A 24,031-nucleotide genomic window follows, 5' to 3' on the forward strand; every position below is an offset into this window, starting at 1 on the left:
ATCTTATTCTTGGGTTTTATCTTGTTTCTTCTGCCATTTCTTGTATTCGTGTCAATCCCTTTTCAAGTGACCATTTTTCATGCAGAAAAATCATAGCCCCCATTCCTTCATTTTATTTGCATCTAAAGGAATCCTTCTCTTGGTGTTTTCAGTAGGATCTTTGCATCTTGTCTTGTTTTATACCACATGCACTATTATTTTCTGTGCTGCGGTCTTTCCTCTTTGTCTGTTATTTTTCTCTCGCTCTCTGTCTTCTATACTTTCCACTACTTGAAGTACAGAGGGAACTTCCATTGTTCCTGCTTGTGGTTCTGTTGGATATGATTGTCCATATAGTTTCAATACTTGAGTCTTACACTTCTTTTCACGTTGTGGATCTGTCATGAAGAAATCTTCTTCTGGTGTTTGTGTAGACTGGTCACGGTATTGCTTTAAGTTTTGCTCGATGTTAGGTGCTGTTGGAGCGAGATTCCCTTTTTTGCTTTGCTGTTCTAGCTTCTGTATCAATTGTGGTTTCTATGTTGTTTGTTGCCTCTATCAGTTGGTTATTCTTGTTACAGGGGTCTGGCGTGAACGAAGCTACTATATCTTGCATACTGAACAATGCCCAGGGTCTGCATTGCTCTTGAGTTCCTTCCATGTGTCCTGCTTCATCAACAACACATTGGTCCTGGGTAGGACACACTGAAGGCTCTTTATCTGATGGTGGTTCTGGTGTGCCCATGCTAGAGCTTCCTCTGACCCTGATATTAGCTCTGGTTGCAATCTCTTGCTTACTGATATTGTCAGATGTAGCTGTTATCTCTATATCTCAGATTATCAATTCAAAAGTCCTAAAAATACAATGAGCTTCTAAACTATAACTCAGAACGTGACTTTGCAATCATCTGAAACATTCTTTAGCAGCACACAGCTAAACAAACCATAGCTATCATCTGTACAATATATCCTAAATAAATTTCTAATATTTTTAAACCTTGACCATTAACTTTATAAATGTTTACATTCTCTTTGGTCGACCATTCTTTAATAAAACATTAATCCTGTACATACTTTACATTTTCTATAATTTAAAACATTTTTCCTTATTCTGCATTCCTGTCATAAATTTGTATTATCTGTGCTATCCATAAAAGAATGAAAAAAGTGACATACCTTCCTTATTTGTGGTCGTGCATTCACGTATTAAATATGATGTGCACAGCCACAAAAACTTTTAATAATTTCTTATCTTATATCAACAGCTTGGTAGTTGACGTGACGTAGTCACCCCCCCCCCCTCTCATTCTGCTAGCCGCTTCTTCTAGTCAATTTCTTTAGCAGCATTTTGAGGAGACAGACTACCACTTGCTCGCAGGATTATTCAACATTATGCAATTGCATCTAAACTAAAAGGTACCTTCTAATACATATAGAGCACTGCCAGATAAATATTCATTAAACCTTTGTTAATTACTGTTTACATTATTTAAAGCAACTATTACTTTTAATTGTGTATAATGCCTGTTCTAAGTGTCCTTTCTTGTGGTTCTCAATTTCCTATTGCATAAACTGTATGTTACCTCCCCTCACTGTCTTTGCGCACAATCATGTTGGGGGGAATTCTATGTAACGCATGTATCGCTGTACATCTGGGTGTCTTGCTGGTGGTGTGAATGCATTGTGGTGAAGGGGTATATGGAGCATTTACCTCACAGTCTGCCACACTGTGATATCCATGCGGTATATGGAGCATTTGCCTCACAGTCTGCCACACTGTGATATTCATGCCTCTCTACCTGATCTAACCTGCTAAAACCTGCCACATTCTAGCATCTGTGAAGCCTGCCTGCAGGAATAATGGCCAGTATTCCTCCTATAGGCGTCTGGTGCCTTCCTTATCTGTCATGATCTGTAGGGGTTCATCCAAACCATCTGGTTCCTTGCTAATTCATAAGTGTACGTGTATTGTATGTGAATGTATGCAGGGACTTTGTGTGAAAGCTCCCTATTTGTTGGAGGTCTTGGTAGGAGGTGTATGTAATCAGCAACCCATGAGGTGCCTCTGGTCCGGATACCACCGGAGTAGGGATCGAATCAGGTCAGCAACACTTGAGGCGCCTCTCGTCCCAACCACCGATCCTGGACAAATCAACAGAGGCAACCCATCAGGCGCCGCCACCCTTGTGGTTGCAGGTGTGGGATATTGATCAGCAACGCATGAGGTGCCCTTCGTCCGGATACTTAGCCCGGAACCAAGGCAGCCCACCCAGTGCGACCACTCCCCACTTGCATTTATCTAAGCAACCCACTGGATGCTGCTAATTATTTTTAGACAGCAATACACTGGCCGCCTTTGCTAGCGTATACTGTTCCAGAACAAATCAACAGCTACAATATACTCTAACAGTCGCCACTGGGCCAGTGATCATCCTTCATGTCTGTGCTCCCACGTCTGGGTAGTCGCAGTGTTGTTATGATATATATATCTATATTCTTTACTTGTGCACAATTCAAGGCACCTATCTAGGGGTATGCCACACCCCACTTCTAATGTAGTGTACTTTGGTTAACTTTAGTTGGTGCTACTATTATGACAAAAGACTAGCTTATATGTGAGCAGCTATCCTGCTTCTGAGGTCAGTGTATGAATACACTATATGACCACTGAAAGCTCCTTTTCCCCTTGCTTTGGTGGTGGTACTGTGTTATCTTTACAATACGCATTGTGGGTTTTCCTAGTGCGTCTATTCTGGCTAACTTTACCCAGCAATATGTACAGTTAGTGCAATGAAATCTACACAAAACATTTCATCAATATTTCAATTCCTACATAACTTCTAACAAGCATTAATGTAAATTGTTTCTTTTGATCTATTAATACTTAAACTATATTCTCTAGCAGTTCTCATTTAAAAACATAAACATCAAAACATTTCATGTACACTTTCTACAAGTTATCTCTAACCATCCCGCTAGCCATTTCCCCATGAAAATATTCCCAATCATAACCTTAAAATGTCCACTTCAACATGCACACATTTCTTTATGTCCCTTGTAACAATCCTAGTTATTTTACTGTATTTCTGTTATGCCATTTAATTAGACTTGTAAAGATCTCTAATGCATTACATTTTAATTTACTTCTGTAAATACCGCAAGACGGTGCTATTATTTATAATGCTTAAAAATATGTCTAATTAAAGATTTCAAATTGCAATATGTGCAATATGAGAGGTTATACTGGATAAATGCCACAAATTGGCACTTTTAATCTTTAGTTACTTACAAAAACCCCATCTACAAAGCACAGATGAGGATACTGGATGAGGAAATGTGAGAGTGAGCAGGAAAAAAGACAGTTTAAGCGTACACACACACATAAAACAGTAGATTCCAAACACATCGGGTTCTTTTTGGAATACCTGCTTATCCGGACCCACTGAACGCTCCCAGAGATCCCAAGGAAGAACCTAATAGAGTAAGAAGATGCAAATACATAGCTTTCACTTACTCACTGTGGATTTGGATTTCAGTTCATCCTCGACATCCCACGAGATGATCTGTCAGTGGTTTCCAGATGTTGAGGTTTCCCGGCCAACGCGCCAGTTGTGAGCGTAGTTTTGAGAGCTGTACTACTTCCTTCAATGTATCTGGAATCAGTTGTAGATTACGTTACAAGATAAAGCAAGCAGACAAACAGACAACCATGATTGGAGAACAAATCAGACACAGACAATGATGTAGTTACATATCACAGCACTGCGTAGACCATTCTGGGGAACAGTACGAGTGCTGGCTTTATTTATAGGGGTCTTGAAAAGGTCAGTCACCATGAGTCAGCTTTATGCATGGGCACAAACAACTTGTTTGTGCCCCCCAATACTGGCTGGACATATAGATAAGATAAACATACGACATTATGATGCATATTCTTGTTGTGATCCTCACCTGCCATCCTTGTCAACATCTTCTATCTTGTTGGTCATCCTAGACTATCTCTTAGATAATGCTTATCTTCTCCACTCCAGGCTGGCTGGTGAATAACATGTGTTTCTGAAACTTCAAACTTATGTAACTTTTAAAATCACCCTTAAAGCGACATACACATAGGTAGAGCATTTAATAATGTAATTAAGCATTCCACGCTAACATGGTTGACATTGCAATGGCGCAAAAAGTGAAAAAGAGATGCTACAGCACCCACCACACAATTAACTCTCAATGAGCGGCCAGCCTACAATTAAGAGCCTCCTGTTGCTTGCTGCCTGTCTATCCAATATGCTTCCAGCTACTGCACTGATTGACTGACCGACCCCCCCCACAGCAAGGCCTAGATTTTTTGCACCACTTTATGTTAGCATAGGTTAGAAGCAGATGCACTCACTCTGGATATCTTTCCCATACTCTCTTGCCAGCTGCATGATTTGAATTGGCACTGCCTCTGCCACACCCACAAGATGGCTTGCGGCCTTCTTTTCTTCATGCCGTGTCCCTGCAGGTAATTAGACAGTGTGCAACCTTCATTGAAATGCTAGGAAACCTTTCTCGGAATGTGCACAGTGTGAATGGAAAGTTCAGGAAGAGCTGCCATCGATCATCAAGGGCAACAGAATGTTGATAGTCAGAACACAGAATGTTGATACATTCACATTCTAATTTTCAAACAACCATTATTCTACTTTGATGTAATTGTGTTTTAATGCTTACAAGTATTGAACTTGCTTGCTTAGGTCCATTGGAGGGAGACATAGAGCATGCGATACTTTCTACCATTGATTGTCCTTGCAAATCTGGTAAAAGAATGCATCCTGATGTCGTATGACGCTGAAAGAGGCATATTCAAGCCCCTAAGAAAACAAATCATTGAAAAAAAATTGCTTGACAAAATGACTGCAACTTTCAAATGATTCAACCTGAACATACTCTTCCAAATTTCTATATGGGGGACAAAGTTTGTAAAATATCCAAGTAGTCCGAATGAAACGAAGGTCAATTCAGTAATGCAAACGTTCAATTTATCCATGTGGTTGAAATTGCAATGGTGCAAAAAGTGAAAAAGAGATGCTACAGCACCCTCCCCACAATTAACTCTCAATGAGCGGCCAGCCTACAAAAAAGAGCCTCCTGTTGCTTGCTGCCTCTCTCTCCAATATGCTTCCAGCTACTGCATTGATTGACTGACCGACCCCCCACAGCAAGGCCCGGATTTTTTGCACCACTTTATGTTAGCATAGGTTACAAGTAGACGTACTCACTCTGGATTTCTCTCCCATACTCTCTTGATAGCTGCTTGATTTGAATTGGCACCGCCTCTGCCACACCCACAAGATGGCTTGCGTCCTTCCTTTCTTCATGCCGTGTCCCTGCAGGTAATTAGACAGAGTGAAACCTTCATTGAAATGCTAAGAAACCTTTCTCGGAATGATCACAGTGTCTACGGAATGTCCAGGAAGAGCTAAGATGGATCGACAAGGGCAACAGAATGTTGATAGTCAGAACACAGAATGTTGATACATTCACATTGTAATTTTCAAACAACCAACATTCTACTCTGATGTCATTGTATTCTGTTGTTTACAAGTATTGCACTTGCTTGTTGAGATCCATTGGAGGGAGACTCAGGACCTCATTCAGAGCCGGACGCTATCAGCCGTTCGCTCGTACGTATTCGATTGTTTTAAACCACGCATGCGTCCGCTTCTCATTGCGCATGTGCGGCCGGATTATTGCGGTAATTTTTCGATCGCTCGTATACACTGCAAACAGGAAGTGACCTATGTCATTTGATTGACAGAATGTTCCGTTTATGAATGGTAACTGGGGTGGAGATGAGAAAATGCAGGCGTGGTAAGGCGTTTTTTGGGCGTACATGTATTATCTTGTGCGAACATCTAATGTGGATGCTATTTTGTACATGTCACTGTGTGATCCAATTTCCATTAAGACTGCTCGCTCAGCTTTGGGTCTGGTATAGTCTACCGCAATGACGATGGTCTCCTCGTACTTCCCCGGACTCATCGATGGTGTTGCGAGTAATGAAGTGAGGCAACAAAAACAATTAACTTTTAATTGCTAAACAGCTTCTAAGGTTTTTCGCAAATAGACCTTTTTTAGTAGTTAAAAACCGAACGCAGGTGAACTACTCAGCTGCTAATTTCTGGGGCATACAATCATTTAGTTAACAAATGTTTGGGTTTTTTTTAGTGCTTTTTACATATTTGTAAGTGTTTATTTTGTAGACAAACAATATTGTACGCATGTTTTTTTTTTTTGTTTTTTTTTGGACCAAGAATCCAATCGTCCTTTTTTTTTTGATAATTGTTAATTAAAACTAATAAATTGATTTTAACCCTTATTTTTCAGGCAAAATATGAAATGTTTATATTTCCGTTGTACTGTTTGTAAGTTTGTTAGAGGGATTACCTTTTAACCAGTTTGTGAATAAATCAACAATAGATTTTTGCAATTTTGTTCCCAAAGTGTAATCATTTTTTGTTTATTTTTGTTTCAAGTTTTTTTTAAAGTAAACATATTTTTTTTCATGGGACAAAATCTACAAATCATTTTGCACACACACCCACAAAATAAGTGGCATTTGAACAGAATTAAAACAAATAAAAACAATTCACAAGAAAGGAGATGGAGGTTTTTGCCATGCAGGAATATGGGGCAAACACAGACATGGATTGTGGGGAAATTAGCCAGTGCTGTCATCGCCTTTTAGGCCATTTGGCCGGGGGTTGGAGGGAGCCTGAACGGGTCCGGGAAGTCCTTCAGCTGGCCTGGCCAGAGGCAGATGTTGTGGCCTCTGGACTAGGCATAGGGCTAGGCACATTTGGAGGGATGGCTGTTGTTGTGCCAGAGGTGGAGGGTCCTGATGTTCCGGCAGGAAGGGAGGCCGGCTCCAGCATGTGCTGGCGAACGAGCTGCTCCAGGGCATTTGCTATTCGCACGTTGGCCCCAGTATTTTCCGCAAGGGCCTTAGCAATGGTCACGTTGGCCGCAGCACTTTGCTCCAGGGCGTCCGCCACCCGTAGCAGATTGGCATCCATCCTCAGCAGAATCTCGGTCTGCTGATCCGTTTTACCATTGAGATCAGTGAGGAGGGCCACTGCCTGCGAGGGGGAATGCCCTGGACTGTCTGCCACAGGGTCCCCAGCCGGATCTACTGCTTCCTCCCCTGCAAAGCCAGAAGAAATTCTGCGGCCAAAGCTCACCTCTGGAGCAGACTCATCCGCCTGTGTCTCTGTGAGAAAAAAGAGAAAAGAGTAAAATTATAATCTAGATATTGTCAAAAACACATTTCTGAGTTGGTAACCTTACAACATTTACCTGGGGCAACATGAGGAGCCGCAAAGTCTGGCATGTCGGTATCCATGTTTGACATGCCAAACACCTCCTCATCCTGCACACACCCCTGGGCCAGCTCCTCCAAATCTGTGAGCTCAAGTGACACAGGGGTGGGACCCCCACCTGTCCCCCCTGCATGCCTAGCCAGTTTTTGTTTAAGCCGATATTTGAAGTCACTCCATCTGTTGGTTTAAAATTTGTAATTATTCCTGCAGTATTTTGACCTGTAAACACTTTTTACTAAAATGTAGTTTTTACATACCGGCGTTTGACCTCCCGGGTTGAACGTTCAAACTCACCCACACCATTGACACCACTGGCTATGTCATCCCACAGTTTCCATCTCTGGGTTGCACCCATATTCCTTGGTGCCTGTGCCAGGTTGTCATTGCACATTTGCACCAAAACTTCCATCTCCTTCCTTGTGAATTGTGGCTGCCTTTTTTTTTGGGCCCTAGTTTGCCTACTAGGGCCAGCAGCCTCTTCCATGGCATCCTCCACACCTTTTTTTTTAAATGTTAAAAAAGATTTTTAGTAAAATGTTTTAAAATGTAATGTTAAACATACGCATTTTCCCATAAAAAAAACAACACTTACATGGTGCCTGTTGGCTAGTACTTTGCTGCTCTGTACTCATTTTTTTTGGTCAATGTAGCAGACCGATTTTGGCCTTCAGTGATGTTTTTATACATGCGTCAGCATTATTCGGCCGCATCATTCCTTGTGCGCTCCTATTGTCCGTCCTTAATTTGAGCGGGAAAATAAAGCCTATTTATGGCTTGGTGTGACTCGAGTCGAGGTGGCATGTTTTGATTGTTGGAGGTTTAGCGTTGGAGTTGATTGTTGGCGATTGGTTTGTAGAAGGGGGACTGGTTTATTTTGATCTTTTGGCTTTTTTTCTTCGTTATTTTCCGTTAGCATTTTTTAATATTTTTCGGCTTTTTGGATTTGCATTTTTGAGTAAGTATTTAAAAAAAACAACGTAAAAAATAATAGTAAATAGTTTACATTTGTTTCTAATTTTTTTTTTGTTTTACAGTTATTTTGGCCGTGACCGAGTGAAGTTTTTGAACTTTGGGATATTTGTCTGTTTTTGGTAAGTGTTTTTGGTTTCATGTTTTTACAAATTCGATGTGTTGGTCTTAGCATATGTTTCGCTAAGTAATGTTTTTTTTTTCTGTGAACAATCATGTCTTACCACTAAATGTAGCGTACTATTTAGCAAACTAATGTATCCTTATTGAACTGTAAAAGTAGCATACTATTTAGCGAACTAATGTATCCTTATTTAACTGTAAAAGTAGCATACTATTTAGCGAACTAATGTATCCTTATTCAACTGTAAAAGTAGCGTACTATTTAGCGAACTAATGTGTTTTCAACTTTTCTGTGTAAAATCATGTCTTACCACTAAATGTAGCGTACTATCCCTTCTCTATTTTTTAGAATACGAACTTTTTTTAAAATCATAGTTTTTTAAATTAATATCTTAAAAATGTTAAAATTTTGAAATGTAGGTTGATTTGCCCATGACACGTCCCAGGCCTGTAAGCATCTTTGGTTTTCTTGGAAAAGATAAGTATATTTTTCTTAACACATTTGTCTAAACCTATAACTACCTTGCTTAACATTTCAGGTTGATGTTGGTCGTATTATATTGGCCATGGTTCCAGAACCCGACCAACCTCAACTTCGTCCCAGGCGTAGGCCTTGTAGGCGTGCAGGACCCCAGATATATAGAACACGTGTCACCCTTTTTGGAATGCCAGATGATGAGGTGTTAAGGCGCTACCGTCTTCTGCCACAAATCATCATAGACACTCTCTCATTAATAGAGAGTGATCTTGAACAGCAAATTGACAGTCCTACAGCAATACCACCACTTACGCAATTAATGTCGGTGTTACATTTTTGTGCTTCAGGATCCTTTCAAACCACTGTGGGAATAGTCGCTGGAATTTCCCAATCCTCCTTTTCAAGGATCCTGAGGGCAGTGATGGAGGCCCTTTTCAAACACCTCCATTATTTTATTAAAATGCCATTGGATATGGGTTCCCTTAATGTGGCGAAGGCTAATTTTTATCAAATAGCTGGCTTCCCACACATCATAGGGGTTGTGGATGGCACTCACATACCACTTCAGCCTCCAGCAAGGCTGGAGGCTATATTTAGGAACCGCAAACACTTTCACTCGATGAATGTTATGGTGGTATGTGATGCCTCCCTCCAGATCCTGTCCCTGAATGCCAAATTCCCCGGCAGTGCACATGATTCCTTCGTCATCTGGCAATCAGGGATTTGGCACAAATTAAACAACCTACAATCTGGTGATGCGTGGCTTCTGGGTAAGTTGACACCTTCTGTTGAAACCAATGCAAAGCTTGGTACACAATGGTCCTGATGTTTTTTTATCTGTTTTCACAGGAGACAGTGGTTACACTTGCACGCCCTGGCTGCTCACTCCTTATTTGGCTCCCACACCAGGGCCACAAAGTCAGTATAATTCCGCACTTACAGCCACCAGGCAGGTGGTGGAGTGCTGTATCGGCCTTTTAAAAGGCCGATTCAGATGCCTCCACCGCTCTGGTGGCGACCTCATGTATTTGCCGGCTATGGTTTCAAAAATTGTGGTCCTGTGTGGGATATTTCACAACATTGCCATAAGGAGTGGTGTCCCAATGCAGCCAGAGGATGCCTTGCCTGAAGACGGCCCCCCCGAGGTTGGTCGGAGGTCAGTATGTGGGGGGGCCATATGCGATGAAGTTGTGGCCAGATGTTTTAGGTAATTATTTCCTCATAATGTTTAAAAATGCCACAATGTAAACATGTAATATTTTAAAGTACACTTTTAACTGATTTTTTGTGTTTTTTTATTCCCTAAAATGACCATCAAAAACCATGCCTACTACCTGATCAACACAAATGACTTTATGTGGACACATTGGATATAACTTCGGGAACAATGATTTCTTCTCCTCATTTGTGGATTCATGTTGGCATGCTCCTTCTTCAAACAGTTCTTGATTTTTTTTGGGGGGGGGTTTGGTGTGTTTTTGACGTGTGTGTGTGTGTGTTTTGAATTTTTGTATTTATTGTGTGTATTCACTTGGTGTTTATTATTTGTGTGTATTGAAATTTTATTTTACGTTCACCAACGATTTCCATCGTAAATTACAACCAAGTGTAACCTGTTTCTAAAAATGCAAAGTTGCTTAATGCCTAATACTATAAGTTCTTATTTGGAAAAGTTTAGTACCCTGCTTTGTTGCTAAAAACAAACACCAAAGGTATTATGGTGAATCAGTATGTTTGCAATTGTAGGCCTAAGCAGGTAGCTTTAAATTTAACATTACCCACACCAAAAAATAATCACATTTTGAGGTTACTTCTCCAAACCTATTGGTATTGTTATGTGTTTAATGTGCAAGCTTACATACTTACTTGAGCTTTCGACAAACACATTTACATTTCTTTAAAAATCAGGGACAAATCTAAGATTTACACACAAGGAATGAGACTTAAATAAATCAAAATAAATTTTATTTTTTAAAACATTTTTGGAGGGAAAAAAAATAATTAGTGGCGCAGGCGCGCCAAAATGTGATCCAAGGCCACAAGCATAGCAACTACATGGCCCCTCAAATTCTGCAAGCCTGCATAAATTTCTTCGTTACGCCTCTGGTCCTCTCTGGGTAAAAAAAATGGGCGGATTACTAAAATGACACCTTAATTTATATGTGAAAAAACAACTAAAAAATCATACTATACAAAAAAAGGTGACCAAAAAAAAATACAAAACAAAAGGAATGCCAAACGAAAAGATTGCCGAAAAACAAAGACAAAAAATATTTGGCAAAATTAACATAAAAGAGAGTTACAACTACGCAAAAATACAACATTTGTTGGTACCGTAAACAAGAAAGACACAAGTATGAGTGTTTGGACATGTGTCATATGTGTAAGGGGAAAACATCCTAGACATTGTTTCACAAAGATATATATCAAAAACATTAGAAATACTTTACAATTTTGAACTGCACAGTCAAAAGGACAACATCAACCAAAATCAAAATAATGTAAAAACAGCCATAGTTTTAAAGGGAAACATACCGGTCATAATGGTGCCTAGTCCTAGAGCCCCAAAATTGTCCTCATCAGAGGTTGGCCAGTGCAGCAGGGATGGAGGAGGGGTGATTTGGGAGGAAGTTGAGGGTGAGGAAAAGAGAAGGGGGGTTGAGGGGACTGTGAATTTGGAGGGATGGGAATGTGAGGAGAGGGAGGGGCCTCACGGTCGGCCAGGTCTGGGTTGGAGGGGGAATTTGGGGAAGAGTGGGCGGAGGAGGTTTGGGTGGGAGTGGGGATAGGGGACGAGCCCGACGTCGATGACGTTGGCGACGTTGTAGTCTGCGCTCAGCCCCTAAATAATGTTGAAAAATTTATATTATTACATATTTAATTTTTTGTTTCAACAATTTACACACCAAAAAAATGTAACAAAAAAAACAGGGCTATACGGTAAACATGCACACGCAGGTATGTCCAAAATAAAGAAACAGGGCTATACAGTAAACATGCACACGCAGGTATGTCCAAAATAAAGAAACAGGGCTATATAGTAAACATGCACACGCAGGTATGTCCAAAATAAAGAAACAGGGCTATACAGTAAACATGCATATGCAGGTATGCTTACATTTTAAATATAATTAAAAAAAACACTTACTTTCCTGTATTTGCTGACGCAAATTGGCCAACAGGCGTGGGGATCTGCGCCCAAGATCGGACTACCTTCTTTCCAGTTGGCCGATATTCCTGTGGTAGCCGATCGTACGCAGGCGGCGCCACACCTCCGCGTAGGCCAGCCGCTTGCGGAGGTTAGTGATGGGGTGCGGCTGGTCTGTGATTCTCCGGTCCATCACATCAGTGAGGACCAGGAGCTCACGTCTACAAAAAGCTGCGGCTCTCATGATGGCAATGATTTTTTTTACACAAAACAGTTTCAATAAAGGTCCTAGAAATATTTTGATTGGCTAATGTACTTTGTAAATTAACAGAAAGCATTCTATTGGTTATTGTATGAGTCATGTGACCTACACCCTCACAAATATAATGTGAGTTATGATAGGCTTGATGCAGTGACATGCGTAAGCTAATTTAAATATTATTAAAAAAGATGAAAAATCGGGCTTGAAAAAAAACGTAAAACAAGAGTAGCATTCAAAGAAACTTTTAATTTTGAACAACCATCCCCTTGGTCCAACCGTACGAATTCTGCGGAAGCAATGACACACACTAACAATAATAAAGTTTATTGACATTGAAAAAAAAAAAGGATTGCAAACATGTGAATAACAATTAAGCTAATTAATATAGTGATTGCTATTAATCGATTCAAGTATGTTTGCTGAAGGAAATAGCAGGCAATCGAAAACTGACAGGGCCACTTCCGGATTTGACTTGTGCGAGCGTTCCCTGCAACCAAAGAGGAGACGGACGGTCGCTATTTCGAATGTTCGCTAGCTAGAGGAGGGGTTGGGAGAATATGGGGTGGAAGATTAGCTGCAAGCAAACATACGAGCGAGCGCTTGAATTTACATTTTTTCGTTCGTACGGCGGACGAGCGAATGGCCACTTGCGTCCGGGTCTGAATCAGGACCTCAGACCACAAGATGCTTTCTACCATTGATTGTCCTTGCAAATGGGGAAAAAGAATGCTTCCTCATTTTATCTGGAACCACAGACCCCCCTGAATATCGGCCAACGTTTTGAAGAGACCGGTAGATGCTGGTGGCAGAGGCCTTCCAGATATTAAATTCTATTACCTAGCCTCCCATTTCTCACAAATTGTTACCTCTTTTTCGCCCTCAGGATCCACTTCCTGGTTAGACCTAGAAGCTGCCTATATTACCCTTCCTGACCTTACCTCCATTTGGGGCCTTTCTCCCTTGCAGCGCCCTGTCACTATTAAACAACTTCCTGCCCTTAAATTTAATATCTCCCTCTGGGACCGACATTAACTCAAATTGAATCTTACCTCCTCCATTTCTCCCCTAACTCCTATTTGGTTCAATCCCTTGTTTCCCCCTGGGTCTTCTGTTAAAAAAGCATACTTATGGTCCAAAGCGGGCTTTAAGTTTCCTATAGATTTCTCCACACAGGACCAATGGTTGTCCCTACCAGAACTCCAAACACAATGTCCAGCCCAAACATTAAGCCCCTTTGAATTTTTTCAAATTAGTCATTTTCTGCGTTCTCTACCTTCTGCATCGATACTCAGAGAACTTACGCCCTTTGAACGCCTTTGTAAATATTGTCCCCTTACCAAAGGCCTGATTTCACAACTTTACTCTATTTTTCTTGACATAACTTTTCCTTCCCCAAGATCTCATGAGGTTGCATGGGAGACAGATTTAGGCCCTCCTCCAGAGGAGGAAACCTGGGAGGAAATCCGACTTAATATTGCTAAATGCTCCATCTCCACTAAAATTAAGGAAACCTCATACAAAATATACTACCGTTGGTATTATACCCCTGTACGACTCCATCAGATGTTTCCCTCCTCATCACCTGACTGTTGGCGAGGTTGCGGCCATAGAGGCACTATGTTACATATTTGGTGGACATGCCCAAATATTATCCCCTTCTGGGATTTGGTTACTGACCTTTTAAACTCTTTGTTGGAATCCCCAGTCACAAAAGATCCCTGGATATTTTTGTTATGCTGCTCACCACCAAATCTGCATAGTTTCTCAAAGAAATTACTTATGCATGTTCTTTCGGCGGCCAAATCTCTGATAGCTCTTAATTGGAAAAATATGTCCCCACCGTCTCTTTCTGCGCTTAAAAAACCAGATTTGACATATAGCTACTATGGAAGAGATAACTTATTACCTCCATGATAGAGGACATATGTTTGCTCAAGTATGGGCTCCCTGGCTTTCTGTTAAGCATAGACATCTACCCCCGTCTTTCTCTGGGAGGTGACGTGTATGGAGACCCATGGAGGGTAGGCACATTTTCTTCTTTAGTTTAAGCTGAAATTTTTTAATTCCATTTATTTTTGTGGTCATTTTTCCCTTCCCTTTCCTTCCCCAACCCTTTCCTCCCCCACAATGGTTTCTGACCTATGACTGTTGTCTCATATATAAGTACTTATTTGTATTGATAATTTGGTTATCAATTTATTTCTGTTGTCACCATTAATAGACTGATATCTATTTTGTTCTTTTTTTGCTTTAACCGATATAATTTTATTGTTGATTGTGTAAAGCTGTTTGATATTGGCATTGTTTATCGTTTTGCGGCCGGTGACACGGTTTTGATGTTTATTTTTCTGTTTTTCTTGTTATGATTGACCATCCAAAATAAAGAATTTGAAAGAATGCTTCCTGATGGTCGTATGACGCTGAAAGAGGCATATACAAGCCCCTAACAAAACAAATCATTGAAAAAAAATTGCTTGACAAAATGACTGCAACTTTCAAATGATTCAACTTGAACATACTCTGACAATATTCCTATATGGAGGACAAAGTTTGTAAAATATCCAAAATGTCCGAATGAAAAAAAGGGCAATTCAGGTGTGCAAACGTTCAATCTATCCATGTGGTTGACATTGCAATGGTGCAAAAAGTGAAAAAGAGATGCTACAGCACCCACCCCACAATTAACTCTCATTGAGCGGCCAGCCTACAAAAAAGAGCCTCCTGTTGCTTGCTGCCTCTTTCTCCAATATGCTTCCAGCTACTGCATTGATTGACTGACCGACCCTCCCACAGCAAGGCCCGGGTTTTTTGCACCACTTTATTTTAGCATAGGTTACAAGCAGATGCACTCACTCTGGATTTCTTTCCCATACTCTCTTGCTTGCTGCTTGATTTGAATTGGCACCTCCTCTGCCATACCCACAAGATGGCTTGCGGCCTTCTTTTCTTCATGCCGTGTCCCTGCAGGTAATTAGACAGTGTGAAACCTTCATTGAAATGCTAAGAAATCTTTCTTAGAATGATCACAGTGTTTACGAAATGTCCAGGAAGAACTGCGATGGATCTTCAAGGGCAACAGAATGTTGACAGTCAGAACACTGAATGTTGATACATTCACATTCTAATTTTCAAACAACCAACATTCTACTCTGATGTCATTTTGTTCTGTTGTTTACAAGTATTGCACATGCTTGCTGAGGTCCATTGCAGGGAGACCCAGACCACAAGATGCTTTCTACCATTGATTGTCCTTGTAAATGGGGAAAAAGAATGCTTTCTGATGGTCATATGACGCTGAAAGAGGCATATTCAAGCCCCTAACCATACAAATCATTGAAAAAAAATTGCTTGACAAAATGACTTCAACTTTCAAATGATTCAACTTGAACATACTCTGACAATGTTCCTATATGTTGGACAAAGTTTGTCAAATATCCAAGTTGTCCGAATGAAAAAAAGGGCAATTCAGGAGTGCAAACGTTCAATCTATCCATGTGGTTGACATTGCAATGGTGCAAAAAGTGAAAAAGAGATGCTACAGCACCCACCCCACAATTAACTCTCATTGAGCGGCCAGCCTACAAAAAAGAGCCTCCTCTTGCTTGCTGCCTCTCTCTCCAATATGCTTCCAGCTAATGCATTGATTGACTGACCGACTCCCCCACAGCAAGGCCCGGGTTTTTTGCACCACTTTATGTTAGCATAGTTTACAAGTAGGGGTGTGCACCGGCCACTTTTCGTGTTTTGGGTTTGGATCTGGATCTTTCTTCGTGTTTTGGATCTGGATTGGTTTTGCCAAAACCACCCTTCCGTGTTTTGGGTTCTGGGTTTTGTGTTTTGGATCTGTATTTTTTTTTTAAAAAGCATAAAAACAGCTAAAATCACAGAATTTGTGTGTTTTTCTGCTCCTATGCTATTATTAACCTCAATAACCTTAATTTCCACTCATTTCCAGTCTATTCTGAACACCTCACACCTCACAATAGTATTTTTATATCCAAAAGGTTGCACCGAGGTAGCTGGATGACTATGCTAAGAGATACGAGTGGGCGGCACAAACACGTGGTCCATCTAGGAGTGACACTGCAGTGGCAGACAGGATGGCAGTTTGAAAAACTAGGCCCCAAACAGTACATAATTCAAAGAAAAAAAAGAGGTTATGTTGTATAAACAGGACATGCACACTTTAACAAACCAAACATTTCAGCGCCAGGGTCTGCCACACGACTGTGGCTGAAAAGATTGGTTCGTTTGGGCCCCCACAAAACAAGCTGGCAAGTAATCTGTCCCTGCACAACCTGGCTCTACGGAGGCAAGATGTCGTCCTCATCCTCCTCATCCACCGATTCCTCACCCTCTTCAGTGTTGTGTACATCCTCATCCTCACAGAGTATTAATTCATCCCGGCTGGAATCCACAACCACAGGTCCCTCTGTACGTTCTGGAGGCTGGTCTCCCTGGAAGAGTTGATAATTCATTTTATGAACATCATCTTCTCCACATTTTGTGGAAGCAACCTCCTACGCCTTTCGCTGACAAGGTTCCCGGCTGCACTAAACACTCTTTCGGAGTACACACTGGAGGGGGAGCAACTCAGGTAAAATAGAGCCAGTTTGTACAGGGACCTCCAAATTGCTTATTTTTCCTGTCAGTACAGGTACGGACTGTCTGACATGCCTACTTGGATGCTGTCACCGATGTAATCCTTTAACAGACAGACGCACGCTTGTCGCTGCTGCTTTAAGGATGCAGGTGCTGCTACAGCCCACACATTTCACAAAGACAGAAAAAAAAAGAAGAATTTTTTTATTGTTTGTGGAGCGCACTTTGAGGGTTACACCACCCTTTAACAGACAGACGCACGCTTGTCGCTGCTGCTTTAAGGATGCAGGTGCGGCTACAGCCCACACATTTCACAAAGAGAAAAAAAAAGAAGAATTTTTTTATTGTTTGTGGAGCGCACTTTGAGGGTCACACCACCCTTTAACAGACAGACGCACGCTTGTCGCTGCTGCTTTGAGGATGCAGGTGGAATCTAGATGGGATTTGGAACCGGGGACACACTACCTCCATCAATTGTCTAAATCCCACTGCACTAATGGCGGATACCGGATGCACGTCTAACACCAACATAGCAGTCAAGGCCTCAGTTATACATTTTGCTTCAAGATGACTGCTGTCGTACTTCATCCTCATCGCTAGGGACTGTTGGAGGGTCAATTGTTTAGTAAAAGTAGTGGTGTTCCTACTTCCTCTCTGGGATGATGAACAACTCCCAGCAGCAGCAACAGCACTAGGAGGAAGTGGTTCTTGATCTTTCCCTATTTTATTTTTATCGGAGAAAGTTTGGTCCTCCATTTATGTTATATTGATATATACGTGCGGCTAAGGCGCACACAAACACAGAAAATATTTTTTTATTTTTGCTGGTGAGTAGTGCACTTTGTGGGTTACACCACCCTTTAAGAAATGAGCCAGCCGGCTCTTTACTTATGGGACACAGGCGCACGCTTGGCGCTGCTCCTTTGTTGATGCACGTGCAGCCACAGTGCACACAATTCACAAACACAGAAAATATTTTTTTATTTGGTTTGGAGTGTACTTTGGGGGTTACAGCAAACTTTAATGGTCAAGCCAGCCGGCCCTTTACTTATGACACAGGTGCACGCTTGGCACTACTTTGTTGATGCATGTGCGGCTACTGCGCACACAATTCACAAACACAGAAAATATTTTTTTATTTGGTTTGGAGTGTACTTTCGGGGTTACAGCACCCTTTAACGGTCAAGCCAGCTGGCCCTTTACTTATGACACAGACGCACACTTGGCACTACTTTGTTGATGCACGTGCGGCTACTGCGCACACAATTCACAAACACAGAAAATATTTTTTTATTTGGTTTGGAGTGTACTTTGGGGGTTACAGCACCCTTTAACGGTCAAGCCAGCCGGCCCTTTACTTATGACACAGGCGCACGCTTGGCACTACTTTGTTGATGCACATGCGGCTACTGCGCACACAATTCACAAACACAGAAAATATTTTTTTATTTGGTTTGGAGTGTACTTTGGGGGTTACAGCACCCTTTAACGGTCAAGCCAGCCGGCCCTTTACTTATGACACAGACGCACGCTTGGCACTACTTTGTTGGTGCACGTGTGGCTACCGCGCACAAAATTCACAAACACAGAAAATATTTTTTAATTTGGTTTGGAGTGTACTTTGGGGGTTACAGCAAACTTTAATGGTCAAGCCAGCCGGATTTCAGAAATCCGAACCCGCTCACCCCTAGTTACAAGTAAACGCACTCTCTCTGGATTTCTTTCCCATACTATCTTGCTAGCTGTTTGATTTGAATTGGCACCGTCTCTGCCACACCCACAAGACGGCTTGCTGCCTTCCTTTCTTCATGCCGTGTCCCTGTAGTTAATTAGACCGTGTGAAACCTTAATTGAAATGCTAAGAAACCTTTCTCGGAATGATCACAGTGTCTACGGAATGTCCAGGAAGAGCTTCGATGGATCGTCAAGGGCAACAGAATGTTGACAGTCAGAAAACAGAATGTTGATACATTCACATTCTAATTTTCAAACAACCAACATTCTACTCTGATGTCATTGTGTTCTGTTGTTTACAAGTATTGCACTTGCTTGCTGAGGTCCATTGGAAGGAGTCCCAGACCACAAGATGCTTTCTACCATTGATTGTCCTTGCAAATGGGGAAAAAGAATGCTTCTTGATGGTCGTATGACGCTGAAAGAGGCATATTCAAGCCCCTAACAAAACAAATCATTGAAAAAAAATTGCTTGACAAAATGACTGCAACTTTCAAATGATTCAACTTGAACATACTCTGACAATATTCCTATATGGCGGACAAAGTTTGTAAAATATCCAAAATGTCCGAATGAAAAAAAGGGCAATTCAGGTGTGCAAACGTTCAATCTATCCATGTGGTTGACATTGCAATGGTGCAAAAAGTGAAAAAGAGATGCTACAGCACCCACCCCACAATTAACTCTCAATGAGCGGCCAGCCTACAAAAAAGAGCCTCCTGTTGCTTGCTGCCTCTCTCTCCAATATGCTTCCAGCTACTGCATTGATTGACTGACCAACCTCCCCACAGCAAGGCCCGGATTTTTTGCACCACTTTATGTTAGTATAGTTTTCAAGCAGATGCACTCACTCTGGATTCCTTTCCCATACTCTCTTGCTAGCTGCTTGATTTGAATTGGCACCGCCTCTGCCACACCCACAAGACGGCTTGTGGCCTTCATTTCTTCATGCCGTGTCCCTTCAGGTAATTAGACAGTGTGAAACCTTCATTGAAATGCTAAGAAACCTTTCTCGGAATGTTCACAGTGTCTGCGGAATGTCTAGGAAGAGCTGCGATGGATCGTCTAGGGCAACAGAATATTGACAGTTAGAACACTGAATGTTGATCCTTTCACATTCTAATTTTCAACCAACCAACATTCTACTCTGATGTCATTGTATTCTGTTGTTTACAAGTATTGCACTTGCTTGCTGAGGTCCATTGCAGGGAGACCGAGACCACAAGATGCTTGCGACCATTGATTGTCCTTGCAGATGGGGAAAAAGAATGCTTCCTGATGGTCGTATGACGCTGAAAGAGGCATATTCAAGCCCCTAAGAAAACAAATCATTGAAAAAAAATTGCTTGACAAAATGACTGCAACTATCAAATGATTCAACATGAACATACTCTGGCAAATTTATACATGGGGAACAAAGTTTGTAAAATATCCAAGCTGTCTGAATGAAAAGATGGGCAAGTCAGAAGTGCAAACGTTCAATCTATCCATGTGGTTGACATTGCAATGGTGCAAAAAGTGAAAAAGAGATGCTACAGCACCCACCCCACAATTAACTCTCATTGAGCGGCCAGCCTACAAAAAAGAGCCTCCTGTTGCTTGCTGCCTCTCTCTCCAATATGCTTCCAGCTACTGCATTGATTGACTGACAGACCGCCCCACAGTAAGGCCCGGATTTTTTGCACCACTTTATGTTAGCATAGGTTACAAGCAGATGCACTCACTCTGGATTTCTTTCCCATTCTCTCTTGCTAGCTGCTTGATTTGAATTGGCACCACCTCTGCCACACCCACAAGATGTCTTGCTGCCTTCCTTTCTTCATGCTGTGTCCCTGCAGCTAATTAGACAGTATGAAACCTTTATTGAACTGCTAAGAAACCTTTCTCGGAATGAACCCAGTGTCTACAGAATGTCCAGGAAGAGCTTCGATGGATCGTCAAGGGCAACAGAATGTTGACAGTCAGAACACAGAATGTTGATACATTCACATTCTAATTTTCAAACAACCAACATTCTACTCTGATGTCATTATGTTCTGTTGTTTACAAGTATTGCACTTGCTTGCTGAGGTCCATTGGAGGGAGAGCCAGACCACAAGATGCTTTCTACCATTGATTGTCCTTGCAAATGGGGAAAAAGAATGCTTCCTGATGGTCGTATGACGTTGACAGAGGCATATTCAATGCCCCTAACCAAACAAATCATTGAAAAAAAATTGCTTGACAAAATGACTGCAACTGCAATGATTCAACATGAACATACTCTCCCAAATTTCTATAAGGGGCACAAAGTTTGTAAAATATCCAAGCTGTCCGAATGAAAAAAAGTGCAATTCAGGTGTGCAAACGTTCAATCTATCCATGTGGTTGACATTGCAATGGTGCAAAAAGTGAAAAAGAGATGCTACAGCACCCACCCCACAATTAACTCTCAATGAGCGGCCAGCCTACAAAAAAGAGCCTCCTGTTGCTTGCTGCCTCTCTCTCCAATATGCTTCCAGCTACTGCATTGATTGACTGACCGACCTCCCCACAGCAAGGCCCGGATTTTTTGCACCACTTTATGTTAGTATAGTTTTCAAGCAGATGCACTCACTCTGGATTCCTTTCCCATACTCTCTTGCTAGCTGCTTGATTTGAATTGGCACCGCCTCTGCCACACCCACAAGACGGCTTGTGGCCTTCATTTCTTCATGCCGTGTCCCTTCAGGTAATTAGACAGTGTGAAACCTTCATTGAAATGCTAAGAAACCTTTCTCGGAATGTTCACAGTGTCTGCGGAATGTCTAGGAAGAGCTGCGATGGATCGTCTAGGGCAACAGAATATTGACAGTTAGAACACTGAATGTTGATCCTTTCACATTCTAATTTTCAACCAACCAACATTCTACTCTGATGTCATTGTATTCTGTTGTTTACAAGTATTGCACTTGCTTGCTGAGGTCCATTGCAGGGAGACCGAGACCACAAGATGCTTGCGACCATTGATTGTCCTTGCAGATGGGGAAAAAGAATGCTTCCTGATGGTCGTATGACGCTGAAAGAGGCATATTCAAGCCCCTAAGAAAACAAATCATTGAAAAAAAATTGCTTGACAAAATGACTGCAACTATCAAATGATTCAACATGAACATACTCTGGCAAATTTATACATGGGGGACAAAGTTTGTAAAATATCCTAGTTGTCAGAATGAAAAGTAGGGTAATTCAGGAGTGCAAACGTTCAATCTATCCATGTGGTTGACATTGCAATCGTGCAAAAAGTGAAAAAGAGATGCTACAGCACCCACCCCACAATTAACTCTCATTGGGCTCTATTTACTACAATCCGCATATTGAATGCGGATTGTAGTGTGATATTACCGAGTGAATTTGCATTGCGAATTCAGGCAATATCACAGGGATTTACTATAAATCCCTTGCAGGGACAGAGCTTGCAATAAAGCTCTGTCCCTGCGGATCCCATCCGCACTCTAGTCGCGGTATTTTCGGAAAAAATATCGCGACTAAGAGCCCGCGCATGCGCCGACCGACCACCGCTACTACCCCCCCACCGACGCTAAGCCCCGCCCCTGGCGCTAAGCCCCCCCCCCGCGATTGCGGACCCCCGCGACCCCCCCTCCCTTCATTACACTTACCTGCATCCTCCTGGCCTCCGGTGGTCTTCTCCGGGCTTCCCGATCAGGTGATCTCCCATACTGCACTGGGGCCCGATCACCTGATGACCGGGCCCCAGTGCACTGTGGGAGACCAGCTGACCGGAGAGGAGCCATCACCGGAGGCCCCATCACCGGTCCCTGGATTCAGGTAAGTAAAAAAAAAAATGTTTAATTTTTTTTTTCTTTTTTTTACAGCAATCAGCTTGAGGTCTGATTAGACCACACAGCTGATTACTGGTACTGGCTCCCGCCTCTGCTCTCCCCGTTAGAGCAGAGTGGGAGCCCGGTAACCGGGAGAGACCCTGGATAACGCCACCTCCAGGTGGCGTTATTATCACAGGGCTTTCCCCGGTATTTTTTTACAATTTATTTTTAGTAACTTGCACACAGATCACATTTCCCATTACAATTATGGGAAATGCGATCTGCTTTACTAAAAATAAGTGATACTGGGGGTTGGAGTAGAATTTTACTAATTCTACTCCAATTGCCCTGTAATAAATACAGGTGAAACTAAAATAATGTGAAAAGGGTGTGAAAACACCCTTTTTCACTTTATTTTAGTAAAAATAATGTTAATAAATAGAGCCCATTGAGCGGCCAGCCTACAAAAAAGAGCCTCCTGTTGCTTGCTGCCTCTCTCTCCAATATGCCTCCAGCTACAGCATTGATTGACTGACCGACCCCCCCACAGCATAATGATTCAACATGAACATACTCTGCCAAATTTATACATGGGGACAAAGTTTGTAAAATATCCTAGTTGTCCAAATCAAAAGTAGGGTAATTCAGGAGTGCAAATTGTTAAGGAAATAAATGGATCCCATCAATCCTATCCTGCAATATCATTTATTTGTTCTTATAGGCAATATATAAATGTGTTTGTGACATGTGTGACAAATAAGTTGGTCTTTCTTTGCTTCATCACGCTATTTCATAAACCCTGCACCCTCTATCTCGAATACAGTAACAGATGGCTTTCGATAAGGATCACCACCCTGGAAGCCTACTTGGATTGGTCCAGCCATGGGTGGAGGGGTGCTGGAGTGTGTGTGTATATTGTAAGCTGTGTGAGTTGAGCAATGGAAGCAGTAGCAGCGGCCGCACATATGATAATTACCTGTAAATTAACTGTGTCACTTAATTGTAATCATTGCTTCTGCAAGAAAACAAATATATATTTCGATTTGACAGCAGCTGTTTACGTTGTCTTTATTTTCCACAACAATTTGGTGCTGAAACCCGGGACCTGAAAGCGACTGAAACGGAATCAGAACTGGAGCGGAGGACTGGAGACTAGACTGGCACCATTCAAAAAGGTGAGAACATTTGTGTCTCTCTCTCTCTGCTCTCCCTCCTCCGATCCTGAACCCTCTGTTTCATTGACGTGAGTACAGGTCCCAAGAGCCTGAACAGCTGTGTTTTGTATCCTAACATCCTTTGGATATGTGTGAGTGTATGTGGATTTTGGCACATCGCCACATCAGCGTGAAAGAGGTCCTTTACGGCTGAGTGATTGCGCTGCCTCAAGACGCACCTCCATGGAGAGAGCATGGCGGGGGCAGGGAAGTAAAAAGTAAGAGGACCCTACTGTCCTCGGACATGAATGTTTTCTATTTTCTGAGTTTGTCAAGTAATACTGTCAATAACATTGTCTGTCTGGCAGAGGGACTAAAAAAGGTCATAGGAGAATAAGTGTTGGTGAGAGTAGTGGTTTTT

The 24,031-nt window shown here is 41.9% G+C and overlaps 1 pseudogene across 1 annotated transcript in view; it reads left to right on the plus strand.

Annotated features, from left to right (window-relative positions):
• Positions 1-1,354: 1,354 nt before the first annotated feature.
• Positions 1,355-24,031, plus strand: part of LOC148535328 (uncharacterized) — a 29,966-nt pseudogene continuing 7,289 nt past the window's right edge. The window contains exon 1 of the transcript XR_015875774.1: positions 1,355-1,395. The product of XR_015875774.1 is annotated as an uncharacterized LOC148535328 (transcript). The remainder of the gene's footprint in view (positions 1,396-24,031) is intronic.

This window comes from Taudactylus pleione, unplaced genomic scaffold (assembly GCF_031769625.1).
Source record: "Taudactylus pleione unplaced genomic scaffold, aTauple2 ptg000053l, whole genome shotgun sequence".
In the NCBI taxonomy this organism is placed as follows: Eukaryota; Metazoa; Chordata; class Amphibia; order Anura; family Myobatrachidae; genus Taudactylus; species Taudactylus pleione.